The sequence below is a fragment of the Lepidochelys kempii genome, chromosome 3, assembly GCF_965140265.1.
Source record: "Lepidochelys kempii isolate rLepKem1 chromosome 3, rLepKem1.hap2, whole genome shotgun sequence".
NCBI classification, from domain to species: Eukaryota; Metazoa; Chordata; order Testudines; family Cheloniidae; genus Lepidochelys; species Lepidochelys kempii.
The window spans coordinates 183919948-183944795 of NC_133258.1; the positions used below are offsets into that span (position 1 = coordinate 183919948).

At 54.3% G+C, this 24848-nt stretch overlaps 1 protein-coding gene across 1 annotated transcript in view; it reads right to left on the bottom strand.

Moving 5' to 3' along the window:
- Positions 1 to 431: 431 nt before the first annotated feature.
- STON1 (stonin 1) overlaps positions 432 to 24848 on the bottom strand; it is a 93404-nt gene continuing 68987 nt past the window's right edge. The window contains exon 5 of the transcript XR_012158277.1: positions 432 to 496. The gene's annotated coding sequence lies outside the window, so the exon portion shown is untranslated. The remainder of the gene's footprint in view (positions 497 to 24848) is intronic.

Below are 24848 nucleotides of genomic sequence, written 5' to 3' on the forward strand. Positions count from 1 at the left end.
TCATGAGCAACTTCTCATCCAAAAGGTGGAAGCCCTTGGGATCTGAAAGGGAAGGGGTTTTACTCCTGATATTTCCTCATTCTGATGGCCAAAGAGAACCTATGGCCCATCCTGGACCTGCATTCCCTCAACAAATATCTCAAGAGATTGAGGTTCTGCATGGTCTCCCTGGCCTCCATTATTCCCTCCCTGATTCCGGGAGACTGGAACGCCACCCTTGGCTTAAAGGACACTTATTTCCACATTTCTATTTCCCCTGGATACAGGAGATTTCTCTGATTTGTGGTGGGCTGATGCCACTACCAGTTCACTGTGCTTCTCTTTGGCCTGGCTGCGGCCCCAAGGGTTTTTATGTATGGCAATGGTTGCAGCTTACCTGAAATGTCGAGGTGTACAGATCTAACTGTTTCTCAATGATTGGCAGATCAAAGGCCGTTTGCAAGATTAGGTTTAGTGCAGCGTGGATATAATATGGGCCAACTGTTGGGCACTGGGTCTGTTGATAAACAAACAGAATCAACGTTAGTCCTGGTACAGAGAATCGAGTTTATACGGGCAGTGCTCGACTCTACTCATGCCTGGGCCTACTATTCTGTGCCTCAGTTACAAAACAGGATTAATGGTCACAGTTTGTACTTTTAAAATAATCACTATCACCTTACTTTGTAAGAACAATTAGCCCTATAGTCCTGGTTCTGGACTATGTCAGATCTGACCCCCGCATCACAAACCAGCTGCTTACCATCACTCAGGTATTGCCTCAAGCTGCTAGGTTACATGGCAGCATGTACTTATGTAGTTCAGCACATGAGGCTAGGCCTCAGACCCCTACGGTTGTGACTGGTATCTGTCTACTCCCTGGGCAGACACCACTTGGACTCAATTCTCATGATCCCGCCAATAGTCTTAGCATCTCTGTCTTAGTGGGTTGACCCACGCTTTGTGATGAAGGGGGTTCCTTTTGTGGCAAGATGCCAGTCAGTAACCTTGGTTTTGTATGCATCAGACCTGGTGTGGGGAGCTTACTTTGGCAGTCTCAGAACCCAGGGTCTCTGGTCTCAGGAAGAGCTCTTCCTGCACATATACATCAGGCAGCTCAGGGTGATATGCCTGGCCTACCAGGTGTCCTTTTTCCAGCTGTCAGGCAAGGTTCCCCCATGGGACTTAAACATGGTCTTGTCAAGACTCATGGGCCCCGCTTGAGCTGTTAGCGTCTTGTTCTCTACTGCTCCTCTTGTGGAAGGTTGCCTTTCTCGTGGCAATTACTTTGGCCAGAAGGGTTTCCATAAACAAGTCCCTGATTTCAGAACCCCCTTATACTGTGTTCTTTAAAGACAAGGTCCAGCTGCTCTCCCACCCGGCCTTCCTACCAAAGGTAATGTCACAGTTCCATAACATAGTTTCTCCCTGTCTTCTTTCCAAAGCCCCAGAGCACCAATGAGGAATGTCAGCTACACACGTTAGACAGGCCCTAGCTTTCTATGTCAAAAGGACTAAGCCCTTCCACCAGTCAATGCAGCTTTTTGTGGCAGTGGCGGACAGGATGAAAGGACTTCTGGTGTCATCCCAGAAGATTTCGTCCTGGATAACCACCTGCCCCCAAGCTTGCTACGAGTAGGCAAAGATTCCACCTCCAGCCATTGTGACAGCTCATTCTACCAGAGCCCAGGCTTTGTCAGCAGTGTTCCTCACACAGGTACCAATCCAGGACATCTACAGGGCTGTGACATGGTTGTCCATCCATACTTTTGCATTCCACTATGCCATCACCCAACAGGCTCATGACAATGCCAGTTTTGGGAGAACAGTGTTGCAATCAGCACATCCATAAACTCTGAGACCAGGGATACTGCCTGTGATTCACCTAGCATGGAATCGACATGAGCAAGCACTCGAAGAAGAAAAATGGTTTCTAATCTTCTGTAAATGTTGTTCTTTGAGATGTGTTGTTCATGTCCATTTTATGACTCACCCTCCTATCCCTCTATCGGAGTTACCAGCAAGAAGGAACTGAGAGGGTGCGGGGCTGGCAGCACCCCTTATACCACCGCATATGCATGGAGCTCCAAGGGGTGATAGGGCTGGTCCTACAGATACCACTAATGGAAAAATCTCCAGCAACTGTGCACATGGCACATGCACAGGTAGTATCAAATGGACATGATTTAGTTGGGGATTGGTCCTGCTTTGAGCAGGGGGTTGGACTAAATGACCTCCTGAGGTCCCTTCCAACCCTGATATTCTATGATTCTATGACATGAGCAACACATCTCAAAGAACAAAAATTAAGGAAGGTTTGTAACCCTTTTATCCTGTTCCATCTCCAAGAATATGATCCCAGCAGCCCCTCTGTACCCATCAACCCTTAAGGACTGCTACAGATAAACACAGAGAATGGGGGAATTATTGCCAAACCAAATATACCCAATTTATAGATCTTCATTTTTCTGTTATTTTAAAGCACTACAAAGTAAATGTAGAAGAGAATGGAATGGAATGGACTGGGAGGGTAAAAATCAGCATGTTTCCTGCTGCCTTTGATTGAGTTATTAGGTGTTTAATTTAGCAGATGATCTTCACATTGGACTTCTGTGGGTTTAGAAGCTAAAAAATAGCAGAGGAACTTGTTCTCATCAAGGCCAATTTACCATGACTGGAGTTGACTTCACTAATTTAAAGAGGAGTAGAGTTGAGTTTATCAGTTTAATAGTAGCCATAGTGATTCTAGCAACAGGAAGAAGTGTTTTGGCAGAGGACTATCATATCGTATTTGTTACCATCAAAACTGTCATTTTAAAACTATTTTAATGTATTTCTACTGCAAACAATCAATTAGTAATATTCAGCCATAACAAAGCCCTTGTCACACAATTCTTATTGCAGCTTTGTACAGCACAGCAATAATAAAGCCAAAGAAAAATGTTTTAAAGCAACATAATCCACAGTTACAGTTAAACACACATCTGGCAGACAAATACTATACTCAGTGCAAACTCTTAATATCAAATCATTTGTGTTCAGAAATCTTAAACTAAGATTTGTTTAACTTCTGAATGATGAAGATGAATCCTTGTCACTTTTGGCCCCTGTACTGTGGCTCTCATCTGTGGTCTTTCCATGATCAACCATGAATTGTAATAGTATTGTTATTATTGCCTAATTCTTAAATATAGTGCTTTTTCTCAGTAGAGCTCAAAATGCTTTGGATTATCCCTATTTTGCATATTAGGAAACAGAGGCACAGACAGATAAAGTGACTTGGCCAAGGTCACCCAGCAGACTAGTGGCAGAGCCAAAATGAAAACCCAGATCTCCTGAGTTGCAGGCCAATACTTTATCCATGAAACAACACTGCTCCTCCGCACCCTGTCCCCTTTGTACTAACTGTAGCCCTGGAAATAATTACTCTCTTATGAAACAGATTCCTCTGGTCCTTGATTTTCAGCCAAGCATCATGTGCAGAGTTGGTTCCAGATCTTGCCTCCTTTTGTGATCTTTTCTTAGAAGCCAATAGTTTATTTAGGTCTATGGGACATACAACATGAATTTTCACCCCACAATCTCTAACCACAAAGATCTCAAATAAAACCAAGTTTTATAGAAAGAGAAAATATCATATCAAAATAAAGTGTATGAAAAGAGTACCCTTACCTCAGTAAATCTAGACAGCTACACAAAAAACTGTTGATGATAGAGAGATAAGAATAAAATGCTTACACCTTTAATGTGTTTTATTGGTCCCTCATGGTCTGTTAAAGGCTCACTATTGCTTAGGGTTACCATACGTCTGTATTTTCCTGGACATGCCCAGCTTTTTGGTTCTTAAATCGCTATCTGGGAGGAATTTTTAAACATCTAAAAACGTCCAGGATTTTGCCATTATTATTTTTCCCCAAAGAAGAGTTGATCATTCAAGAAAGAGAGTGAATGCTGATCATTTGAGAAAGAAAGTGAATGTTGATCACTCGAGAGAGTGCCCACTTTTCCCCAGCTCCCAGCGCTTGCATTGCGAAACAGCTGTTTCATGCAACTGGGAGGGAGGGGTGAGGAGGGGGAACACGGCGTGCTCAGGGCAGGAGGCAGGGCCAGGGCAGGGATTTCGGGAAGGGGTCCAATGGGGCAGGGAGGGGGCAGAAGAGGGATGGAGTTGGAGCGGGACTGGGGGGGGGGTGTGAGCACCCACCGGCGCCGGGGAAAGTTGGCACCTAAACCTATGGTTCCAGACAGGTATGATCATTTTTCGATAGTGGTGATAGCGCAACATCGACAATTTCAGTGTCTTTTCTGAGTTCGTACCATGCACGGTAATGTTTCCTCAAGCGCTCTTTATTTGATATTTTATTTTACTACCCCCAAACACAATGCCAAAATGAAAGTGTGTAAATTCACTGCAGAACTAAAGATGAAATTCCCGTGTTTTTGACGTCATAGAGAAGAATGGGAATCTGAGTGCTTTGTATGTAGACCTGGTACTTATGTCTCTGTGAAAAATAAAGGCGCTAATGATTTACAAACTTATGTGGACTCAGACAAGCACAAAAAAGTAGTTTGAGGAGAGAGCTCATCAAGAAAATTGACAGATTATTTTGTAAAACCAGGCAGCAAATCAGAGGATGTTGTTACTGCAGCAGAGGGTGCTTTTGCATTTCACACCATAAAGCATCATAATACTGTGACGAAGCTCTGTCCTTGCCTCCGTGGGTCCCGCGTTTCCTGGCGGATTTCGCTAGCCTCAGAGGCTCACTGTGACCCTCCACGTAACCCTTCTCTCTCTAAAGACAAGGGTCACAGTCTACTGAGCCATTTTCATCATAAGCCAGTGAGGGAGGTGCAAGGAATTATCCTTCCTTGCACAGTCTCTGTTGTCTCCCAGTCTCAGTGATTAATCAGGGGACACAGCGGGGTGGGGGGGAGCCTGGGCCCACCCTCTACTCCAGGCTCCAGCCCAGGGACCCTAATAGTATCAGCTATGGTAGCTGACCTTTTAGAAACATAACATGTACAATTCCCTGAGCTATGATATAATTGGGGATCGGTCCTGCTTTGAGCAGGGGGTTGGACTAGATGACCTCCTGAGGTCCCTTCCAACCCTGATATTCTATGATTCTATGATACTTTCCCCACAGCAGCCCTCACTTCCTCAAGCTCCACTTCACCCTTACCTCAGGGCCTCCTTCCTTGTGCCTGATATGGTGTGTACTACTCAGTCTCTCCAACAGCGCAACTTCCTCCCACAGCTGCTGACATGCACACCCACCTGACTCACTGGGAGGCTTTTAACTAGTTTCAGCCAGCCCCTGATTGGCTTCAGGTGTCCCAATCAACCTAGCATTCTCCCTGCCTTCTGGAAAGTTCTTAATTGGCCCCAGGTGTCTTAATTGACCTGGAGCAGCTGTCATTTCACTTATCCTGGCACCAGGGATTTGTTTAGCCTGGAGCTAATATATCTATCTCCCAGTACTTTTCTATAGCCATCTGGCCTTGCCCCATCGCAATAGCTTTAAGTCAATGGATTGCACATCTGTCTTATTGAAGAAGACATTCCCTGATTCTGAAGTAGCATGGAAATTTTCAAGTGCTAGAACCAAGACAAAAGCAATTGTTATCTCTGTGCTTACACCACATTCTGTTGATGTTGTTCTGAAAATGTTTGAAGAAAATGACATAGCTTACTGTGGAGTTGCTGCAGATGGAAGCAATCATGGGTCAGTGAAAATATTTCCAGTAATTATTCAGTATTTTGATAGGAAGAATGGCAGTTTGCAGTCAAAACTGATTGAGGTCCAGAACACACCTAATGAGACTGCCGACACGATTGCTCATTACGTAAAAGAAACACTTGAAAAAATGGTTTGTTCGAGAAATGTATTGCATTTACAGGTGACAGCTGCAATACAATGTTTGGAGGACTCCGGCATGATGAAGATGGAAAGAATGTGTTTGCAAACTTAAAGAAGTTGTTGCAGAAGAGAACATTAATTGGTGTGGGTTGCTCAGCACACATTTTGAACAACTGTGTTCACCATGCAGCAGAAAGAATGACAGTTGACATTGAGAACATTATTTTTAAAATTTACCAGTACTTTCATATCTCCACTGTCTGAACTGAGCAGCTGAAGGAGTACTGTGAGTCTGTTGATGTTTAATACAGAAAGCTGCTTTCTCATAGCAAGACACAATGGCTGTCATTATTTCCAGGCATTACAAGGCTGATACAGATGTTTCCAGCCTTGAAGTCATTCTTTCTGTAACAGGACAAACCACCCACAGAGCTTAAGACATTTTTTGAGTATGAATTAAGTGAGATTTACCTCTGGCACATGCATTCACTCATGAGTGTATTCCAAACTTACATCCAAGAAATCGAAAGGGAAAGCAATTCTGTTGTGGAAGTGCTGAAAAGTTTGAACTCGGTTCATACTATCCTTCTTGAACGCAAGACTCACAACTTTATGTCCCTGAAAGTTAAGGGACTACTGGCACAAAAGCGCATGGAAGGAATTGATGAAGAGTGTGACAAATTCTGTGCTGAAGTAGATAATATGTACAGCCAATGCTTGGAATATTTGGAGAAGTAGCTTAGACCCCTGGAAGACTTCTCTTGTTTCAGGTGGATTATCCTGAGTGAGACACCGAATTGGAGTGATGTGGAACCTTGTATCAAGTACCTGATTGATAAGGGGGTGCAAATTGATGACGTGAAGTGTTTTGATCATGTCAGCAACCTGAAGAAGTTTATGGAAAGTTGCAACAGTGATGAAGAGTTCAGTAATTATTTGCTATCACACCAGAAGTGGACCAAATATTTTGAGAAATCCAAAAACATTGAGTGTCATTCAGAACTGTTAAAGATTGCACAGTTCTTCTTTGCTATTCCTTCTCACAATGCAAATGTAGAGTTAATTTTTTCACTGATGCAAAGCCAGTGGACAAAGGAAAGGAAAAACTTGAATGTTGAGTCGCTGAAAGGAATTCTACTGGTACAGTACAACTTCAGATAAACTTCTTGTAAAGATTTTCATGCCTTCTTAAAGAGCAATCAACCACTGCTGAGAAAAATGCGATCTGCAGAGAAGTATGTGTGGGCACATGAGGAGAAAGAAAACTGAAGAACTAGTGAAAGGAAAGGACTCACTACATATAAAGAAGTACAGTAAACTTTAAATAATTAAACTTCACTTTTGAGGCCATACCACTTTTTCTTATATATACACTCAATATGGACATGTAGCGCAAAGCATATATAACAGTATAACACCACATTAATACAACGCGAGTTGGTAGATACTGGTGCAAATACCTCCCCCCATGGAGTGTGCTCTTTTTTGAATGTTCAAATATGGTAACCCTCCTATTGCTCCCTCACTGGTAAGTTGTGGTTGAACCTGTGAGTTTCTCAGTGTGCCATGGCACAGTGAGCTCCCGTGACTTCTTCCTATCAGACTCATGCAGCCTGAAATATCCCAGAGTACATTTGACGTGATGGTGTTAAGATGTATTGCCATATTAATCATTAGGGTCGTGGGGACCCTAATGTTTGTGAAGGTGCACTTAATATTTGTGGAACTGGAGTAATCTCCCTTTCTGGGCAATTCGGGGTCCCTCTTCCATCCCAATACCCAATAGTATGTGCCATTTCATTCAATATTATGTAGAATTCCATTTCCATGTATGAGACATATGGAAATATTTGAATTTACATGACCATGTCTGAAGCCCCACACCATTAACACTAACAATATAATTAGCAGTAGTGTCTTCTTTGAACCTGCAGCTCTGCGGAAGCTGATTCTGTTAACATGTAAATAGTTCTTACTCATTGGGGCTGAGATAACATGCCACCTCTTCCCTCTTTCCCACTGACTGTGTCTTGGCCAAATTGTATTGACATCTGACTTTATCTGACCTCTCTAGGGTTTCAGTTTAAAGATATTAGGTCCTATTTTCCAGTAATTGTATTTTAATAAAAAGAAAAGGAGTACTTGTGGCACCTTAGAGACTAACAAATTTATTTGAGCATAAGCTTTCGTGAGCTACAGCTGTAGCTCCCTCCTCCCTCCAGGCCAGTTGGGTTCAGCAGAGTAGTCCTATTGGGATCCGAGAAGTGGGCGGGCAAAGCCTGCCCACTGCTAAAGGATTTCCCCCCCCACCCCCCAGCCTAAGAGGGGGATCCACAAGACCTGGACACCAAATAAATACGGGGGACAACTAATGAAATAACAGGGACAGGAGTGCGGTTAAAGGGTCAGATGAAGGGAACTGGACAGGGACATCGAGCAGAGAACCCCGGACAGCGCCCACTGCTCCTCAAAGGCGTCAAGGGAGTCAGTGGATGCTGCCCAGAGGAACTCTGCTCGGATACAGGAACGGACGGAGGATCGGAAATAGGCCCTACAGTCACAGGAGACTCCCTCGACCAACCTCCTCACCCTGGTTTTATAGATGGCCACTTTAGCCAGGGCCAGGAGGAGGTTGACCAGGAGGTCCTGTGACTTAGTGGGGCCAGAGATAGGGTGTGCACAGATAAGGAAGTGAGGGGAAAAGAGCAACCAAAATCTTAACAAAAGGTTTGCAAGAAGCCGGAATAGGGGCTGCAGCCTGGCGCACTCCAGGTATAAATGCGCCAGGGTTTCCCTCATGCTGCAAAAGGGGCAGGTGTCTGGGATTGGGGTGGACTGCACCAAGTACACGCCCGTGCTCACGGCTCCATTAAGGAGCCGCCAACTGATATCCCCGGTGGGCCTCGGGACCAGGGTGGAATATAGGCTGGCCCACCAGGGCCCCTCACCCTCTAGAGGTAGCAGGAGGTACCGCCACTTTGTGGCAGGGTGGGACGTGAGGGTGAGGATGTGAAGAGTGTGGCGCACGAGCATGTATAGATGTTTCCTTGGTGCGGTCCGGAAACAGACCAGCTGCAACTCATGCAGCCAGCTCATGGTGAAGGGGCGGGAGGGTGGGGGTCAGTCAGGTCCACAGGGCAGGGGCCCGATGAAAATTTACGGAGGGCCCAGGGTGGAGGGTGGGTGGGGCATGCAGGACCCGGTCAAGGTAAACTCGAGCAGCGGGCAGCAAACCGGCCCTCACCTCCTGAAGTACGCACCAGGGAGTACGAGGTCTGGAAAGCCCCATGCGCTGAGCGAGCATCAGGGGATCCAGCCAGCCTCCCCAGACGTAGTCCAGGAGGTCTCTGACTCTGGTGACTTCTGCCAGGACCAACCTCTGGTGCACTGAGGGGGACTCCGCCACCTGCACACTGAGCTGGGGGTTGTGTACCAGGGGCTCCGTGAGGAGATCTTCCACCACAGTGGCTACCATGGACCTGGTCATGGAGAACGGTTTCCAGGTCCGGAGGAGGTCCTGGTTAGAAGACCGGCAGCCTAGAGAGGTCTCGCGGAACACCTCTTGGATGGAGATAAAGGAGCTGCCAGTCATAACGGAACCCTCGGAAGTGGCACAGGAAGGCGTGCGCCAGTACGCTCCATGCCGGACTACCTGCACCATAAAGGAGCCTCTGCAGGGCCTGGAGGCGGAAGACATGGACCTGAGTGTGGAGACACTTCAGGCCCTGCCCTCCCTCCTCTAGGGGTAGATGGAGAACCCCTGCAGAGAGCCAGTGCAGTCCTGACCAAAAGAACTCCAGAATCGATGTCCAGAGGGTGGCCAGGACCAGGGTGTTGAGCCAGTACCAGAGCATGGACAGGACTAGTTGATTAAGCACCAGTGCTCTCCCTCGAAGGGAGAGGCACCGGAGTAGTCCTGTCCATCTCTGGAGCTGCTCTATCACCCTGCCGTCTAAATTTTGCCAGTTCTCCAGTGGAGACGGATGCGTGGCAGAAAGGTAAATGCCGAGATAGAGCAGCGGACCCGCGCTTCACCAGATGGCCTGAAGTGGGGGTGGAAGGGAGCTCCCCTGCCACCAGTCCCCTACCACCAAGCCAGAGCTCTTGACCCAGTTGACCCGGGCGGAGGAGGCTGCCGAGTAGATGGCCTGGCAAGCCTCCACCCGTGCCAAGTCACCCAGGTCCTGGACCACAAGGAGCACATCGTCAGCGTACGCCAACAGGACCAGCCGCAGCTCCTGCTACCGCAGCACCAACCCTGTCAACCTCCTGCGGAGGAGACAGAGGAAGGGCTCAATCGCCAGAGCGTACAGCTGGCCCGAAAGGGGGCACCCCTGCATACTCCTCACCCAAAGGTCCAGTTGAGCGTGACCAGACACTCTGCGGAGGCATACAGCTCCTGGAGAAAACACACAAACTGGGGTCCCAAGCCAAATGCTCTCAGAGTGCTCAGGAGTTCCGTGGTTCACCTTGTCAAATGCCTTCTCCTGATCCAGGGACAGGAGGGCGAATGACAGACCATCCCTACACCTGAGTTCCAAGAGGTCCCGGACCAGATATAGGTTGTCAAAGATGGTGCGGCCCAGGACAGTGTTAGTCTGGTCTGGGTGGATCACGTCCGCCAGCACTGACCCCAGCCGCAGCGAGATGGCTTTCACTACGACCTTCTAGTCCGTGCTGAGGAGCGAGATGGGACGCCAATTTCATAAATTGCGGAGGTTCCCCTTCTTCGGCAATAAGGCGAGCATGGCTCGCATGCACAAAAGAGGGAGGACCCCGTTCTGCAAAGACTCGGCCCAGACAGTAACTAAGTCTGGGCCGAGGACGTCCCAGAACGCGTGGTAGAACTCCACGGTCAGCCCGTCCATGCCCGGAGATTTATTGGTGGGCATGTGACAGAGGGCTTCCAAGAACTCGGCCAGAGTGAGAGGCAGCTCTAGCCGGTCTCAGTCGCCCTCGTTGACCGTCGGGAATTCATTCCAGAGCACTCTGCAAGCATTAGGATCGGTCAGAACTGGGGAGGAAAGGCCTGCGTAGAAGGCCCTGGCCCTCCTGCACATCTCCGCCAGATCCGTGAGGGGGATGCCGTCCTCTGCTAGGAGGCAGGTGACGTGCTTCTTGGCCCCCTCTTTTTCTCCAGGGCGTAAAAGAAGTGGGAGTCGCGATCCATCTCCCAAAGGAGGCAGATGCGGGATCGAGCAAAGGCACCTTGGAATCGATGGTTCTCGAGGGCCTGGAGCTCCTCCTGCTTCTCCCGGCATGCCCCGCAGAGGGATGGATCCTCAGGGCTGGCAGCCAGACTCCGCTCCAGCTCTAAGACCTCCCATTCCAACTGCCCTATAGCCGCATCCCTCCCTCGGCTGGCGCCCCAGGTGTAGTCATGGCAGAAGAGCCGGGCACGCACACCTTCCCCAGGTCCCACCACCACCGCGCCGAGGGAAAATGCATATCACTGACCCCGCCAGGCCAGCCAGAACTCCCAGAAGGACGCCACGAAGCCCACATTCTCCAACAAGCTGTTGTTAAAATGCCAATAGGCCGGCCCCAGCCTCTCTGCGCAGAGAGAGGCTGTCACGGTGGCTAAATGTTGATGGGAAAACAGGGCCGGCCAGATGCTGGAGGAGCGGGCCCGTGAAAGGTGGAAACGTGATAAGTAGATGCAGTCCAACCAGGAGTGGCGCAACTGATGGGCCTCCACCCGGATAAAGTTGAATGTCGAGATGTCGTCCGGGTGGTGGTCGCATAGGACGTCCACCAGGGAATGATGGTCGACTATCTCCCAGAGGACATCCGCGGCGGCTGGGCACTGCTCGGTTCCCAAGTGGTCCCGCTCCTCGAGGGTAGTATTAAAGTCCCCGCCCAGGACCAGGCACTCTTGAGGATCCAAGGTGCCGAGGAAGGCGGACGCCTGCTGAAAGAAATGCAACTGCCCCAGGCCTGATGTTGGGACGTGGACGTTAACAAGGTTGACCAAGAGCCCCTCCACACGGATCCGGAGGTGCAGCAGGCGGCCCGACACAGCCTCGGTGACCCCCAGCACCTCGGGCCTTAGGTCAGGGGAGAACAGGGTCACCACTCCAACCGTACAAACTGTGAGATGGCTAAAGTAGACCCTGTCCCCCAATTCCAGCCACCAGCTGTCTTCGGTAGCCGGATCCGTATGGGTCTCCTGCAGGAAAACCACAGAGTACGCCCCCCCCCCCACGAAGGAAGGGGAGCACCTGGCACCTGCAGAGACCCATCCTACAGCCCCAGGTGTTCAACGTTGTGATGGTGAGAGGTGCCATGAGGAGGGCTGGGGGGATCCTCGCTGGCAGGGACGCTCGCGGCTCTCAACGGACGGCACAACAGTCTATGACCTACCCCATAGGTGAGTAAGGAATCACAGAAGAGGCAGACCCGCTGGTAGGCCACGGTGGCCTGCTTTCCGGCCCTTTTACCCTTCCCCATGAGGGCCCTCGCGGCCCGGAGGATTTGAGGGAAGTCCCCCCATCACTGGAGAGTGAGCTGCACCCTGTTATGGGAGCCACGGACGTTCTCAAGGAACTCCCGCAGCTCCTCTCGCAGTGTATGGGGGGCCGGGGTCACTAGCCCCTGACTTTTTTCCGGAGGGACCACTGACACAGCCCCATGGCCCACCAAGATGGGCAGGCAAGGGGCGGACACCCGACGTGGCGCCCGATGGGCTGGCGCCTTGCGGCCCCCCTCAAACCCTGGCTCAATTGGGGTCAGCAGAAGGAAGATAGCACCCCTGGCGAGTCAGGAGAGGGAAATACAGAGGCCGCTCCCTGGGGGCTATCCTCTGGGAGTGAGGAGATGACGGCCCCATGGCAATGGTATCACGGGAGGTGGAGGGGACAGGGACGGGGTTGGCATCAGGGGCAGGGCAGGGATCCAGAGTAGGAGCAGGGCAGGGGTCGGGAGCAGAGTCAGGGAGAGGGGCAAAGGCAGGATCCTGGTCCCCAGTAGCCAGGCCGTTGGAAATGGCCCCTCTTGGTCAAGCTCAGGAATCTGGGGGATGGGAAGGGGTCCTCCATGATGCCGGGCTCTGGCTCCATGGCCAGCGTAGTAGCTATGGCATCAAAAGGTGGACAGCCTTCAGTGGAGTCCCCGCCCAGGAAGGAGGTTGGTTGCCCCACGCCCATGAGAGACATCCCATGAGGGCTCGGTTCCCAGCCGCATGGCACCGGCCATCACCTAAGTAGGCTCGGCAGCCATCAGCAGGGTGCCACCCATGGACGGGCAGATGAAGGAGCCCAGGGAACCCTTGGAGGCAGGAATGGAAGCAGCGGTTAGGGGGAGGGAGCATGGAGAAGGGGGGGGCCGGGGTGAGGTAGCTCAGATTGAGGCCCGCTGACAGAGGGTCGTCCTCCCCCTGGGTGACTGGGGTCAGACCGAGGACCTCAATCTCCTCATAGATGGAAGGGAGCTCACCTTCCACCACCCCGGAGTTCTCCCTGCCAGTGCCAGGAGCAACGCTTACCTCAGGGCTCACAGGGGCTCCAGATGATAACGGGGCAGGAGGGGCTCCATTTGGGGCCTTGGAGGGAAGGGACTCCAATGGAGGGATGGTACTGCCCTCCCATGCTGCCACGTCTTCCCCAGCTGGTACTGGTGGATGGAACGCACCCAAGGGCAAGGCAGAAGGCTCGGCATCGGAGCCCCATTTCTGGTCTTCCAGGGGGCTTCCGCATCGACGGAAAGGAGCGGAGCTCGAGCCTTCCACTTGCCCCGCTTCCCCTGGACTAGGGCCCAGCCCTCCATGGCATCATCAGGGGGCCGATTAACAGGGATTGGGTCAGGGGGCAGGGGCGATGGCTTGGGGACTGTGGGAGGCAGCGGCGGGGAGGTATGAGGGAGGGAAGATTACCCCTGGGGCGGGCCCTCTCCCATGATTGGCGGTATCCCTGCCGCACCCTCCTCTGGGGACCCCGCCGGATTGCAGGCAGCAGAGGCAGGGCTCTCCCGCTCATCTGGGCATGCTGGGGGAAGCACCCCTTGGGCCCAAGCGGGAGCACTGGAGGACTGAGTAGGAGGAGGGGCAGCTCCGGGCACTGGGCAGCCACGGGCACCGGCGATGACGGGGCCGGTGCCCTGCCAGGACTTCGGGGTCCCGGATGTCCCTCCTTGCTGGGCCAAGGGGCAGTCCCTCTGGACGTGCCCCATCGCCCAGCAGAGGCCCCCTCCGCCGTGGAATAATACACCCCAGTAATGGGCCCCTGTTAGGGGACCAAGAAACCCCTCAAGCACCTCTCCGCCACGTGCCGCCAGCGGCAGTTGAAGCTGCACTTGCCAGTGGAACGAGAGGACGTGACGGAGGGTGGGGTCCTTGCAGCCCAGTGAGAGAGGGCTCACGACAGAAATGGGCTTCCCCAGGGTCAAAAGGGCAGGTAATAGGGCAGCATTGGGAAGGACGGGAGGGACGAAAGTCAGGACCAGGCAGACGCCCAGGTCCTCTAGCGGCTCCAGGAGAACGAACACCCTCCACCCCCCCGGCCACTGCCAGGCCCTTCTCCACTGCCTCCTGGGCAGCGGCCTCTGATGCTAAGAAGAAGACGACCTTGCCATACATTTTGGAGGCTGCCACAATGGCCATGGGCCCCAGCACCCTCACCAACGCCTGCACATAGGTCTCCACATGGGGCAAGGTGGGCACCAGGAGGCAACGGACACCGTGCTTCTTGGTCATGGTGGGAAAGGGGCCCCGGCCGCTATAGATGGTAGCAGAGGTGGTCGGTGGGAGAGATGACGTAGCGGCAGGCGGGGTGGGCTGCCGCCACTTGGGTATATGCCCTGGGGGCCGGGGGAGGGGCACCTGCAGATTTGGTGGAGGAAGCAGTGGGTAGGGATGCCGTGGCAGTGCCTGCCATGAAGGGCCTGGCTTTCTTAGTGGGGCCCTTCCTCTTCTTCTTACCCTGGCCCTTCCTGCCAGTTGGGAGGGCTCCCCCAGAATCTGAGGGGGCGAGGGACGTGGCAGCAGCAGAAGTCACCCCTGTGCCTGCCGCTGCTGGCACCCCAGAGGGGGCAGTGGCAGGTGGTTTGGCAGCGGCGGTTGAGGTAGAGTCTTGGGGGGGTGATGGAGGGGCAGGCGAGGGAGGGGCAGCTGGGGCTGCTGGAGGGGCCCCACCTGCCATGTCCCCCGCCATAATGAGCGGGGAGGGAGGGGAAAACACCAACACCAGAGAGGAGGGGAAAGGGGAGGCAGGTCAACCACTTCTCCACACTAGGCTGCAGGCAGAGGAGAAGGGCGCCAAAAGGGGTGGGCTGGACAGGGGGGCTATCAAGGGATTGTAGGGGACAGTCACTGACTCAGGATAGGAATCCAACTCCTCTAGCTGCACTAGGGGTGGGGGATCATAACGTTAGGGGGATGCAGTGAGATAGGGGCATACTCAAACAGGAGAAGGGCACAAGCGCATGGAAGGGGGCACGGGCGCACTGAGTAAGGGGCCAATCAGGGTAGGGGTACCACGTGGGGAGGGGGGAAACAAGGCTGGAGGTAGGACAGGGAACCAAGGAGATAGCTTCAGAGGCCAGGGTGGGGCAAACAAACAAAAGCTGCAGAGGGAAAAGGGCAGGGCAGGTAACAAACTGAAGCTAGTGAGGTGCTGGGGTAAAAGGGAGGGCAAAAAGGCAGCAAGGGGCAAAATGGGGCAGGTAGCAAGGGACAAAGCTGGGGACTTGCTGAAGGGGGCCAGTCTGTGGGGGGCACGTGTGCCCACGTGCGCTTGCAAAGAGTCAGTGCAGGCTGGCTGCTGCTTCAGGCCCAAAAGGTAGTGAAAGGGCATGGCAGGCCAAGCAAGCAGCAGAGTCCCAGAGGCAGGAGCTTGAGGCAGATGGTAAGTGTCCACTGGGAGTGGTGGAGGGGGCAGCGATGACGGTGGTGGTGGAGGTTGGGGGGGGACACACAGATGGACTGGGGGGGGGACACAGATGGACTGGGGGGGGGCAGGCTCCATGCCACACCCCCTGTGTCCCCACAAACACAGACAAGACCCCCACCACAAGAGCACAGTTCAAATGTTACTCAGCCTTAAGGCCTCCTCCAGAGTGGTCTGCAGAGTCCTTGTGTGCTCCCCCAACAACAGATGGCCTCCTCCCCTCCTCCTTCAGGGTCCAGCAGCTCCCAGGTAGCAAATGCAACAGCAGCCCCAGGCAGCAGCCCAGTGGCCAGCCAGGCAGAAAGGACCCCTCACAGGTGGTGGTGGTGGTGTCCACAGCAGCAGTAGCAATAGCTTGGGTAGGGGTCCCTCACTCCCCCCCCCTGGGGAGCAAAGCAGCCCCCCCAGGGGCTGTAGTTAGAACCAGCAACCAGGTAGCAGAGAAGGGGGGTGGGGGGTGTCTGGCCCAGCCAGGGGAGCAGCTGGAGTGATGACGGCAGCAGCAAGAGCCCAAGGTCCAGCAGCAGCAGTCTCCCTCCTTCCTCCAGGCCAGTCAGGTTCAGCAGAGGAGCCTTATTGGGATCCAGGAAGTGGGCGGGCGAAGCTCGCCCACTGCTAAAGGATCCCCCCCAGCCTAAGGGGGGGGATCCACAGGATCTGGGAAACCAAATAATTACGAGGGACAACTAATGAAGAACAGGGACGGGAGTGCGGTCAAAGGGTCAAATGAAGGGAACCGGACGGGGACACCGAGCAGAGAACCCTGGACAGCGCCTACCGCTCCTCAAAGGCGTCAAGGGAGTCAGTGGACACCGCCCAGAGGAACTCTGCCTGGAGGCGTGAACGGACAGAGGATTGGAAATAGGCCCCGCAGTCGCAGGAGACTCCATCGGCCAACCTCCTCACCCTGGTTTTATAGATGGCCACTTTAGCCAGGGCCAGGAGGAGGTTGACCAAGAGGTCCCACGACTTAGTGGGGCCACGGACAGGGAGTGTATAGATAAGGAGGTGAGGAGAAAAGTGCAACCAAAATCTTAACAAAATATTCGTGAGGAGTCAGAATAGGGGCTGCAACCTGGCGCACTCTAGATAGACGTGCGCCAGGGTTTCCCTCACGCCGCAAAAGGGGCAGGTGTCCTGGATTGGGGTGAACCACGCCGAGTACACGCCCGTGCTCACAGCCCTGTGAAGGAGCCACCAACTGATATCCCCGGCAGGCCTCGGGACTAAGGTGGAATAGAGGCTGGCCCACCGGGGCTCCTCACCCTCTAGAGGTGGCACGAGGTCCCGCCATTTTGTGTCAGGGCGGGACACGAGGGTGAGGACATGAAGGGTGTGGAGCACGAGCGTGTAGAGATGTTGTTTTGGCGCGGTCTGGAACCGGACCGGCTGCAGCTCAGGTAGCCGGCTCACGGTGAAGGGGTCGGTCGGGTCCACGGGGCAGGGGCCCGATGAAAAGGTCCGGAGGGCCTGGGGTGGAGGGTGGGCGGGGCATGCCCTCTCGCAGGACCCGGTCGAGGTAAACCCGAGCAGCGGGCGGCAAAGTGGCCCTCACCTCCTGAAGTACGCGCAGGGCAGTATGAGGTCTGGAGAGCCCCATGCGCTGAGCGAGCGTCAGGGGATCCAGCCAGTCTCCCCGGTTGTAGTCCAGGAGGTCTCTGACTCTGGTGACTTCTGCCAGGACCAACCTCTGGCGCACCGAGGGGGACTCCGCCACCTGCACACGGAGCTGGGGGTTGTGTACCAGGGGCTCCGCGAGGAGATCTTCCCCCACGGAGGCCGCCACGGACCTGGTCGCTGTGAACAGTTTCCAGGTCCAGAGGAGGTCCTGGTAGAAGACCGGCAGCCTGGAGAGGTCTCACAGAAGACCCCTCGGATGGAGATAAAGGAGCTGCCGGTCATATCGGAGCCATCGGAAGCGGCGCAGGAAGGCGTGCGCCAATATGCTCCACGCTGGACTACTTGCACCATAAAGGAGCCTCTGCAGGGCCTGGAGGCGGAAGACATGGACCTGAGTGTGGAGACACTTCAGGCCCTGCCCTCCCTCCTCCAGGGGAGGATGGAGAACGCCTATAGAGAGCCAGTGCAGTCCTGACCAGAAGAACTCCAGAATCAATTTCCGGAGGTTGGCCAGGAAATCCGGGGTCAGAACCAGGGTGTTGAACCGGTACCAGAGCATGGACAGGACTAGTTGATTGAGCACCAGTGCCCGCCCTCAAAAGGCCAGACACCGGAGTAGTCCTGTCCATCTCCGGAGCCGCTCTACCATCCTGCCCTCTAAACCTCCTTCCACCACCCCGGAGGTCTCCCCGCCAGTGCCCGAAGCAACACTCGCCCCGAGGCTCACGGTGGTTGCAGATGGTAACAGGGCAGGTGGGGCTCCATCGGGGTCCTTCGAGGGAAGGGACTCTAAGGGAGGGACAGCACTGCCCTCCCGTGCTGCCACGTTTTCCCCAGCCAGCACCAGGGGATGGTGTGCACCCACAGGCAAGGCAGAGGGCTCGGCATTGGCACCCCCCATTCTGGTCTTCCGGGTGGCTTCCGCATTGGTGGAAAGGAGCGGAGCTCAAGTCTTCCGCTTGCCCGGTTTCCCCTGGACTAGGGCCCAGCCCTCCATGGCATTATCGGGGGGCTGGCTAACAGGGGTCAGGTCAGGGGCAAGGACGATGGCTCAGGGACCGTGGGAGGCAGCAGTGGGGCGGAATAAGGGAGGGAAGAGTCCCCCTGGGCGGGGGCCTCTCCCACGCTTGGCGGTATCCCTGCCGCACCCTCCTCTGGGGGCCTCGCCGAATTGCAGGCAGCAGAGGTGGGGCTCTCCTGCTAGTCTGGGTATGCTGGGAGGAGCGCCCCTTGGGCCCGAGCGGGAGTAGTGATGGACTGAGTGGGAAGAGGGGCAGCTTCGGGCGCTGGGCAGCCAGGGGCGCCGGCGATGACGGGGCCAGCGCCCTGCCGGGGCTCGGGGGTCCCGGATGCCTCTCCTTGCCGGGCAAAGGGGCAGTCCCTCCGGACGTGCCCCATCGCCTGGCAGAGGTAGCACCGGGCCTCCCCCGTGGAATAATGCACCCGGTAGCAGGCCCCCTGGTAAGGGATCAAAAAGGATCCCTCAAGCGCCTCTCCGTCATGCACCGCCGGCGGCAGATGCAGCTGCACTTGCCAGCGGAACGAGAGGACGTGACAGAGGGCGGGGTCCTTGCAGCCCAAGGGGGGAGGGCTCAAAACAGAGATGGACTTCCCCAGGGTAGAGAGGGCAGGTAACAGGGAGGCATTAGGAAGGAAGGGAGGGAGGGACAGAGGTCAGGACCAGGCAGACGCCCAGGTCGTCCAGCAGCTCGAACTGCCCCCCACCGCCAGGCCCTTCTCCACCGCCTCCTGGGCGGCGGCCTCCGATGCCAGGAAGAAGACCACCTTCCTGTACATTTTGGAGGCCGCCACAATGGCCGTGGGCCCCACCGCCCTCATCAACGCCCGCACGTACGTCTCCACGTGGGGCGAGGCGGGCACCAGGAGGCAATGGACGCCGTGATTCCTGGTCATGTTGGGAAAGGGGCCCCAGCCGCTATAGCTGGTAGCGGAGGCGGCGGGCGGGAGAGATGACGTAACGGTAGGCGGGGGGGCTGCCGCCACCTGGGCGTATGCCCTGGGGGCCAGGGGGAGGGACACCCGCAGAGCTGGTGGAAGGAGCAGCGGGGTGGGAGGCTGCAGCCGGTGTCGGGGTCGCGGCAGTGAGGGCAGTCCCTGCCATGGAGGGCCTGGACTTTTTAGCAGGGCCCTTCCCCTTCTTCCTACCCTGGCCCTTCCCACTGGCTGGGGGGACTCCCCCAGAATCTAAGGGGGGGAGGAACGTGGCAGCAACGGAGGTCACCCCGGTGCTCGCTGCTGCCGGCACCCCGGTGGGGGCGGTAACAGGTGGTTTGGCAGCGGCGGCTGAGGTAGAGGCTTGGGGGGGTGACGTAGGGGCAGGTGGGGGAGGGGTAACTAGGGCTGTTGGAGGGTCCCCCCCCGTCTTATCCCCCGCCATAATGAGCAGGGAGAGAGGGAAGGACACCAGAAAGAGAAGGGGAAGGGGGAGGCAGGTCAACCACTCCTCCCCGCTAGGATGCGGGCAGGGGAGGAGGGCGCCAAAGGGGATGGGCTGGACAGGGGGGCTTTCGAGGGCTTGTGGGGGACAGTCACCGACTCAGAGTAGAAAACCGGCTCCTCTAGCTGCACTAGAGGAGGGGGGTCATAACATTCAGGAGTGCAGTGAGATCGGGGCAAACGCAAACGGGGGAAGGGCACAAGTGCATGGGAGGGGGCATGGGCGCACTGAATAAGGGGCCAATCGGGGCAGGGCTATCACAGGGGGAGGGGGGAGAACCAGGCTGGAGGCAGGACAGGGAACCTAGGGGCTGACTTCAGAGGCAAGGGCGGGGCAAACAAACTGAAGCCAGCAAGGTGCTGGGATAGAGGGGAGGGCAGAAAGGCTGCAAGGGGAAACTTGGGCAGGGATCCAGGGACAAAGCTGGGGGCTGCTAGAGGGGGTCAGTCCAGGATGGGGCGGGGGGCATGTGCGCCCACGTGCGCTTGCGAAAAAAGTCAGTGCAGGCTGGCTGCTGCTGCAGGCCCCAAAGGTGGTGAAAGGGGCAGCAGGCCAAGCAAGCAGCGGAGTCCCAGAAGCAGGAGCTTGAGGCAGATGGTGAGTGTCCACTGGGGGTGGTGGAGGGGGCAGTGCCGACGGTGGTGGTGGTGGTGGGGAGGGGGGGACACACTGATGGATTAGGAGGCAGGCTCCACACCACACCCCCCGTGTCCCCGCAAACACAGTCAAAACCCCCACCACAAGAGCACAGTCTGAAAGTTACTCAGCTTTCTGGCCCCCTCCACAGTGATCTACAAAGTCCATGTGCGCTCCCCCAGCAGCAGATGGCCTCGTCCCCTCCTCCTTCGGGGTCCAGCAGCTCTCAGGCAGCAGCAGCAGCTCTAGGCAGCAGCCCGATGGCCAGGCAGGCAGAGAGGACCCCTCACAGGTGGTGTTGATGGTATTCACAGCAGCAGAGGGGCAACAGCTGGGGTAGGGGTCCCTCACTCCCCTCCCCCCGGGGAGCGGGCCAGCAGCCCCCCCCCAGGGGCTGTAGTTGGAACAGTAGCAACAGCACCCAAGGGTGGGTGGATGGGGGGGGGAGGCCAGCAGCTGGCCAGCAACCAGGTAAGGGGAGATGGCATCCAGCCCAGCCAGGGGAGCAGCTGGAGCAGGGGCAGTGGCAGCAGCAGTCTCCCTCCAGGTCAGTCAGATTCAGTAGAGGAGTCGAAGGCAGGGCTACTGGATGAGCAGGTTTCTGTTCCCTGACTGACCAGAGCAGGAGCTGCTCCAGGCTAGGGTGGACACCTGACTCCAATTAATCTGCAGAGACTCAGGTGAGGCCATTAAGTTAATGTGAACACCTGACTCTAATTAAGGCCCTTCCAATACTATAAAAGGGCTCACTCTAGCCTCAGGCTGAGGAGAACCAGGGGAAAGGAAATGTGACTGGAGGGTTGAGTAATGAATAGACTCTCAAGTCATCAGTAAGGGAGCCCTAAGGTAAGAGAGAAGCAGGAGAGCTGTGGGGAAGTGGCCCAGGGAAATGTAGCAACTCTGGCAGTGAAAGGTTGGCTGCCAACAACTGCTACCATTAGGATCCCTGGGCCAGAACCCAGAGTAGAAGGCAGGCCTGGGTTCCCCACAACCCATCACTACAGAAACATCTCCTGGGAGGAGAAGATAGGCCCCTGTCAGGACAGGAGGCTAAACTATTATGGAATAAGCCCATAGGGACAACAGAGACTGTGGGAGTTCTCTCACCAATCTCCTTGCTGGTTTATGATGAAAAGGGCTCAGTAGACTGTAACCCTGGCCCTAGAGAGAGAAGGGCTATGTGGAGGGTCACAGTGAACTAGAAGCATAGATCTCAGAATTTTAAAAGGACACATTTTTCCTTTCAGCAGCCTGCAAAGCCAGGGAGGTGGTTTCTTTCTTTTCTTTGCTTCCTGAGGGAGAACAGGCACACAAAGTGTTCAGCCTGCCAAGCCAGGGAGTTCAACAAGTAATTTATTTTTTTTCTAGCTTCATGGCCATGAAATAGCTATGCTAGAGTAGAGTAGGGCAGCCCTCTGCATGAGGTTGAGGTTGGGCACAGAAACCATAGAGAAACCAGTCTTCCCAAAGTGGCATGCCATGGAGAAGACAGACCCAGATGAAGCCCAGCCATCCAGCTCCATGATGGAAATGCAGGAAGGGGATGGGGGAACGGATACTTCCCAGGAGGGAAGGGTCAGCCTTCCCGCAACCATGATCCCGGTGCCAGGATGGAGGGATACCCTTAACTCGGGCTGAGTCCTAACTGAGGAAGAAAGGAATTTCTTCATAGAGGTGAGGCACTTGGAGGCGGAAGCTGAGGTGAAGCGCTGGAAGGAGGAAGCGGCAGTAAAGTGCTTGGAGGTGGAAGCAGAGGAGAGAAGAGAGGCGAAGCGCTTGGAAATGAAGCACTTGGATGTGGAAGCAGAGGAGAGAGGCAAAGCACTTGGAACTGGAACTGAAGCACTTAGAGCTTGAGAAGGCTAAGCTGGATCAATCAGGTAGCCCTAACAATCCTTCTCCAGGTACCGCTTCCCATTACAAAAAATTCCCCTCATACAAGATAGGCAATGATACAGAGGCCTTCTTAGAAAATTTTGAAAGGGCCTGCCTTGGGTACAGCATACCTACAGACCAGTATTTGGCAGAGCTGAGGCCACAACTCAGTGGACCCTTAGCAAAGGTGACAGCTGAAATGTCTAAAGAACACATGAACAAGTACCAACTTTTTAAACAAAAGGCCAGAGTTCAGATGGGACTAACACCCAAGCATGCCCGTCAGTCGTTCAGAGCCCTAAGGCAGAACCCAGATGTGGCATTTTCCTGACACGCCTACCACATTGTAAAAAAAATTGGGATGCCTGGATATCAGGAGCAAGTGTTAAATCTCTGGACGACCTGTCTCTTCTAATACAAATGGAGCAGTTCTCGGAGAGTGTTCCTGAAGAAATAGAAAGGTACATCCTAGATGGGAAGCTCAAAACCGTAACTGAGGTGGGGGAGACCGGAGCGAAATGGGTGGAGGTGGCAGAGAAGAAGAAAGCTAGTAGCAGTTGGTGCGGATACCAGAACGGGCAACCTGAGATGACACCCCCACCATCGGAGTCAGCCCAAGGTCCCACCTCGCAAGGAGGAGCCCTTCACACAGCCAGGGAAACCCCAGATACACTCTCGTCCCACAACCCCACTCTCCAGCCACCCACCTCATCCCAGCCCACAGTCAGCTGGGTGATGCTTTAAATGTAATGAGCTGGGGCATGTGAAGGCCAACTGCCCCAAGAGCACCAGCTGACTGCAACTCATAGCCCCAGGGTCCCACCAAGAGCCTTCAGGCCCAGATGCCTCACAAATACCCCCAGAGCAAAGGGAAACTGAGTATGGGTGGGAGGAAGATTACTGTGTGGAGAGACACTGGACCACAGGTGTCAGCTGTCCACCAATCCCTGGTGGACTCCACATTCATTGATCCAGAGGCCCAAGTGATGGTGCAACCTTTTAAGGCCAACTCTTAACTTGCCTACAGCCAGGTTGCCTGTCCAGTACAAGGGCTGATCAGGAATATGGATTTTTACAATCAATTATCCCATTCCATGCTGCTGTGAGAAGACTTAACCTCACATGGTTGGCTAACAAAAAGGGTGGGGATGGTCACCTGCAGCCAGGCTAAACAGGCCTGCACACCTAACTCCTTTCCTGAGCCCCCTACAGGGACCCAGGCAGAGGTGGTGAAAGCAGACCCCAGACCAAAGTCTATGGCAGCAGTTGTAGATCCAGTTCCTGAGACCCAGCCGGAACCAACCCAAGAATCGGAACTGGCAGAGCAGTCAACACCAGAGACCCATGCTTGCAACCCTACCAGAGTCAGGGGAGCTAGCCCCAAAGGGCACCACAGAGCCTGCACCTGCAGCAACACTAAACCAGTGCAAGAAGCTCAACCGGAGCCTGAAATACAACCTAGGGCACTAGTGGAAAGCAGCTCACAATCTATGGAGACAACCCCATCACCTGCATCACTTCCAGTGGGACCAAGTCCACAACCCAGCAAGGAACTAATGTATCCAGCATCAAGGGAGCAGTTGCAGGAAGTGGATAAAAGCCTCAAGGGAGCATGGAGTGACCCACTGCCTCTCAGCTCTTCCAATAGGTCCAGGTTTATTGTAGAAGGACTCCTCCTACAAGGAAACCCTTCTTGTGCCCACCAGAAAGGACTGGCATCCTCAAAGACAGTTGGTAGTTCCAACTAAGTATAGGGAAAAGCTCTTGAGGGCCCATGATTACCCTAGTGGTCATGCTGGGGTGAACAGGCCCAAAGACCACTTGGGGAAGTCATTTCACTAGAAGGGACTGGGCAAGGACGTTTCTACCTACGTCCGGTCTTGTGAGGTGTGCCAAAGGGTGGAAAAGCCCAAAGACCAGGTCAAGGCCCCTCTCCAGCCACTTCCCATAATTGAGGTTCCATTTCAGTGTGTAGCTGTGGATATTCTGGGTGCTTTCCCTAAGAAGACACCCAGAGGAAAGCTATACATACTGACCATCATGGATTTTGCCACCCGATGGCCAGAAGCAGTAGCTCTAAGCAACACGAGGGCTAAAAGTGTGAGCCAGGCATTGGCAGACATTTTTGCCAGGGTAGGTTGGCCCTCCAACATCCTTATGGATTCGGGAACTAACTTCCTGGCAGGAACCATGAAACGTCCTTGGGAAGTTCATGGGGTGCAACCACTTGGTTGCCACCCTTTACCCCCATCAAACAGCCTTGTGACGAAGTTTAATGGGACTTAGTGGGCCATGATATGCAAATTTGTAAATGAGCACTCCACTGATTGGAACCTAGTGTTGCAGCAGTTTGGGGTTTTCACCCTTTGAACTTGTTTATGGCCATGAAGTTAAGGGGCCATTACAGTTGGTGAAGCAGCAATGGGAGGAAGTTACATCTTCTCTAGGAACTAACATTTTGGATTTTGTAACCAACCTGCAAAACACCCTCAAGGACTCTCTAGCCCTTGCTCAAGGAAACCTACAGGATGCTCAACA